The following is a 5,854-nucleotide window of genomic DNA, read 5'->3' on the forward strand; positions in this document are numbered from 1 at the left end:
TGATAGCCTTTATTCATCATTATCCTCTGGTGTGAATTTGCCAGTACATTCAATGTACTGACCCTTTGTGGCCTGCAACGGTCTCATGTTGCAGGATTATCTTATGATGAGTAAGTGATACGTTAGGGTTACGATTCCTAAACTCAACTTTTCCGTTGGTGTTTATGGGAATCCAAAATCTTGTTACTTCCGCTATTTGGATTGAGGTAATAGTATTTATGTTACTTTTACATGTGATTTACCTTTGTTATAAATCCTCGAGTACTGTGTGTGTCAGCATATCGATCCAGGGATGACACTTAAGCACAGAGACTTGATCCATTCGGGTCGGGTCGCTACAAGATGGTATCAGAGCACATGTTGACTGTAGGACGTGACCCTAGAAACTGGCAAGCCCATAGCAAAGATTTTTCTCTACAACTTTCTCTTTCAAAAAGATCTTTTACCTCTCTTCTCTTCTGAGCTTATTCAAAAATTCCCTTTAGTGAGACCATACCCCTTTCCCCTTTTGACCAGACGAGGATTTGACTGATGAGACCACTCTAAGAAGTACAAGATATTGGACAACTAAGACCGCTTTGGAATGAAGAGTATTTTCCGTGCATCTGAATAATGGAAACTACAATGGTTGAAGACTCCGAAGACAAGTAGAATTTGAAGGCTTTAAAGAATTCCCAGATTTGTATGACCTAGGAAGGCTACCCTTTTGGAACTTGGCAGACTATGAAAGTTGTCAATACCCGAGATCAAGGTGTATCGGAGAAAGACCGGAGCATGGAGAGTTAAAAACTCAAAGTTCTGCCAAGGAAAACCCTAAGGTAGGAGATATCAACTATGGAATGATAGCTCGAGGAAATGACAAGGGCAGAAACACGGCTATCCATGATGTTATCGCCCGCTTATGCTATTGTCACCGTGCTGAGTTAGGCATGCATATGCATGGAAGGATTGGATGGTAGAAGGCTGATGGAGCATCTATCAGTAAGAGGTGAAGTTTTAACCTTAGCCGGAGTATCACCAGGATCTGGAGTAGTACATCAAGAAGTTAAGATGGACCTACAAGAAGCCATATTTGACAAGAAGCATTCCGTGAAGAACTTAGGACCAAGGAGCTGAAGTAGCCAAGCTGGAGGAGCAAAACCTCGAGATACCGGAGATTCATTAAGAACTGAAGGACAGTAGGATCATGGTTCATGTCAAGGATGTTGAAACCCGGAAGTTTGGAATGCAACTCCATAAATATTAAAGGAGGTCAAGAGAGACTTCACGTCAATAGAGATGATCTGGCAAAAGAACTGGAAAAGGACAAGCATGATTGGAAGAACCATTGGAGGCATGAACAAGGCTTGAAGGAGTTTGGAGATGTTGAAGATTTATGACCTTTAGAAGACCAAATCCCTGTTATATACCTACGTTAGAGATGCGATGTTTGTGAGCAGTCATTTTTGATGTTTTTCCTCGACAGCCACAAATAAACTGTCTTTTCAAAAAAACTTTTGTTTATATTGGTGTATCCCTCGCTATCTCTCTTATCTCACCCCAAACCCATGGACCCAATTAGAGGATGAATGAAGATGAGCTTATATTTTCTGACCGATGGTCAATTGGAGACGACCAATGGATTCATAACATAGAGGATCACATGAAGAATAACCCTATAGTTGAAATGATATTGACCCAGCATGCCTCTTCAGTACTTGAAAGTGGTGCTGCTACTTGGTGGAGAATGTACCAAACCATCAATGATGGCAAGGAGTAACCACTTGAAAGAATTAAGGTAATTTGCCAAAGTCTCGGTTTGTGTCCAGAAGTTGAAGCCTTATGGAAAGATATGAAGAAACATGGTGCATGCAAGATTCGTTGAGAAGTAGGACACACCCATAAAGAACACAAGGATGAATGCCCAAATTGTGAAGGAAGTCACCCAGTTGAAGAATGCCCAACTAGGCATATTACTTGTTTCTTGTGTGAAGGGACTACCCACTACCCTGCTCAGTATCACATTTACCCCATGGTACAAAGAACCACCCAGAAGAAGAAAGAAGTAATGAAAGGAGCCCTCATGGAAACTTCAGAAGAAACTGTGATGAAGGAAGAGGTGGGGAACACACCCAAAGAAGAACCAATTAAACCCTGCACCAAGTCATGCTATTCATGTGGAGAAGAAGGACACATCTCCCAAAATTGTTTGAATGGGGATCTAGTAGAATTCCCGATGGAGGAAGTAGAGTATGACCCACAAGAAATAGAATCCATGATTGGAACAGAAAAGTCCAGGAAGAGAAGTAGATTGGATACCAGGAAGGACCTGAGCCATATCACCTATTACATGTGCAAGGAGTCATGGAACTACCTCAGCAGTTTCCCAAAAAGGAAACCTCGAGACTTGTCAGAAGTAACATGTTTTCGTTGTAATAGAGCAGGGCACTTTGCCAAAGAATGCCCCAAGGAGAAGGAAACTTGTGCTAGATAGTTGAGTTTGCAACAAAAGAAATGGAGTAGCAGAAGTGAGAACATTGTCTTTTATATTGAGGTGTTGAGTTGAGACATGTAATGGAGAAGCGAGAGATTGTAATCATTTGAGAATGAATAAAGTAGCATCGTTGGTACTGATATGGATTTTATGAGTTGTTACTCTATGAAGAAGGATTTTGACCATTTTGAGGATAAGAGAAATATGGTCTACGGAAGATTTGTGCATTTTAAGGGTTATAGTACCCTGTAAGAACCCTTGACCCCTGGAAAAGATAAGGATACTCCACCGAGTGAATTTTGGACAAAATGAATACGAGTTTTGTCTCGATATGTGTGATACCCCAAGAGTGTGTGGGATGAAGTTGGAGACCGTCAGTTGTTTGGACCAAATGTGATCAAGGAGTCAGAAGAGAATGTTAAGTTTATTCGAGATAGACTAAAGGTAGCTCAGTCCAGGCCGAAGAGCTATGTAGACTCAAAAAACTCAAGGAGGTAGTCTATGAAATTGGAGACAGATCATGTCTTCACGTGTCCCCTATGCGAGGAGTTAAACGGATTGGAGTTAAGGGACAGTTAGCCCCGAGATTTGTAGGACATACCGAGTTTTGGAGCATAGGGAGAAGTGGCCAACAAGTTGGAGTCACCCGAAGGACTGTCAGGAGTTCATGATGTATTTCACGTTTCCCAGTTGAAGAAGTGCCATGCATAGATGACCAATATTCCCCTGTAAAAATGCTTGACCCTGAAAAAGATAATGATGTTCCACGAAGTAGAATATGGACTTCATGAGTATAAATTTTATCTAGATATGTGGGATATTCCACGAGGATGAAGAGAAGAATTACTATTGGATATAAAGGAGGTATGATGTTGGAAATATGGATCAAGGGAAATTCCATGATGAGTCTGAGTACTCATGTCCGATTTTGGTGCAAATAGAAGAAAGGAAGTCAATACAATTGGATGGATTTAAGAATACTAGGAAGTTGGAAGTTGGAATAATTGGACTACAAGTTATGAGATGGGCCATAACCCACAGGCCCCAGGACCTGCCAAGAAGCAAGCACATTCTTGCTGAAGGAAAAACCCTGGAAGAAGTTACGATTTTATTGATAGACGATTTTATAGGAGTAACGCAAAACCTGAGAGTTGTGAAGGAACGATAGATGCTTGTCTGGCTTGCAGAATCTATGGATATATCCGAAATTCGTTCGTCGACAAGAGAAATTCTGCAATGCTTGTGAGAATGACCAAGTGTTAGTATGCGAGATTCGCTAAACTGTATACATGGTAATGATTTGGGTGCGGGATGGATTGATCACCATACCGACTTACTCTTATTATTCGCCTTGCTATATGGGATGGTAAATCTGAGTGACTTACCCATAGTAGAGAGACGACGGTATTAAAACCTTGTTTAAGCCTTAGAATGGTATAGGTATTTTTTTCCCTTGTACAAGGCAGCTTTGCCAACCGTAGGTTATACGGTGAGGATCAACCCAGACCCATTTCCTGCAGGAGAACCATAAATTGTTGACCACCATGAGATATCGATAGTTGTTTAGTTTTGGCGCCAGACTCGTCAGCTAAGAAGACCCAGTCTCGGAATAACCTTACCAAATGGAAAGGACAGAAAAATTGTGGTAAAGGTTATGCCACTACCGGAAGAGCTTAGAGAAGGAATTTCTCGAGGATCTGAGAAGACCGACACTGTCAAGAATAAGGAGGGAGTATATGAGTTTTGATGGAACAGTAACCATGCTTCTAAGGGTGGTAGCACTCCAGACCCCGTGTGATGATCGATGGATTTTGAGGAGACCCCCAAACCCTAACCTATTTCTTGCTAGCCTCTCCGAATCTCGAGGACGAGATTCATTTTAAGGGTGGTAGGTTTGTAACATCCCAAAATTCTAAATTTTGGAATGTTATAAACAAATAGATAGATTTGATTGATTGTTTGATTGATTGTCTGAAAGTGAGTGAAATTCGAAACTTTTTGAAAGTTAAATGAGAGGGAATAAAAGGACTTTCCCAAACTTTCACCTTTTTTCTTTTGATCCCCGAGAATTCAAATTCTTTTCATCACAAAACCCTGGAGAGAAGATGACATGACTTCTTCCATTTATTTAAATGACATGGGGTGTTGAAAATATTTGAATTTCATTTGGAAAATATTTCCAATTCTGAAACTTTACGCAACTCAATGACCCACGGAGAGAGTTGGGGATTTCGTTATTTTCATATTTGAGTTTTCTCAAATGTTGAGAATAGGATCATTTGATTTTATTTATTTTATCATCAATTATTTCTACTACAAAAATATGAGAGAGGGAATAAAATGACTTTCCCAAAATAAAGAAATATTGAGGATTTAATAAAAAAATCAAATAAGATTTTATTTCGGAGTTTTTCGGTGTTTTATTTGAATTTAGGAAAAATGTGTGTTTTTCAAAATTGCATTTAGGGCCCAATAAATGTTCACCTTGTGCGGCTTGATTTTAGAAGCCCGTGAAAATTTATTTTGGAATTTTGGAGTCCGTTTAGTATTTCTTTTTATTTTTTTCCGAGCGGAATAATTAAAAAAACGAACCGACTTCGGGCCGTACCCGAGCGGGACACCGCCCGGGGGCAGCCTTTAAATAGCGCAGCCCTGAGCCGCCCCATCCCATCAGCCCCGCCTCGATCCGCATGCGAAGCCGGAGCCGCCGCCGCCGCTGCCCGAGGTTCGTCGCGTCTCGTTTTCCGTGCGGAAAAAAAAGAGAAAAAAAATTCGGCATTCGTCGTTTTTCTTTTTCTCGGATTAAATCCGCAATTTTTCTAATCGCGATTCCTGATCCGATTTTTGTTTTAGTTTAACTTTTCGCTCGTTTATCGGAATCAGGCGATTCAAGTGCCTAGGGATTCGTCTCGAAACCCTTTATCCGTTTAACCAACTTAAACAAGATTTTGCTACTGTAAAATTTTGCCCTAGATCCAGATTACTAGAACGAAGTTGTTTTCTTTCGTAGTTTGACTTTCGTTGCTTCGTTCGATTTGATTCTTTTTGCCAACCGGAGTTCTTAAGTTGAACCTTCTGGTTAGATCTCTTATTTGAGTTTTACCTGTGCATTAGATGAGTACTTATTGTATGCTATTTTGTTTGTCTGTGATAGAATACCCGGAGTGCGCTGCCTGCTACTTCGAATCGTTAGGTTTCGCGGATCATCAGCAAGGCAAGTTCACACTTTGATGATATCCCCTTCATACCCAGTTTTTATTGCATTAGATCAAACCTCAAACATTGCATGATTAGGATCTAATTAAATTGTGGGATTGGGAAGTAGTTGATGAGGTAGGAACCTATTGCCCTGTTACTATCAAACCCTTGGCAGTTACTTCT

The sequence above is a fragment of the Triticum urartu genome, chromosome 6, assembly GCF_003073215.2.
Source record: "Triticum urartu cultivar G1812 chromosome 6, Tu2.1, whole genome shotgun sequence".
NCBI lineage: Eukaryota > Viridiplantae > Streptophyta > Magnoliopsida > Poales > Poaceae > Triticum > Triticum urartu.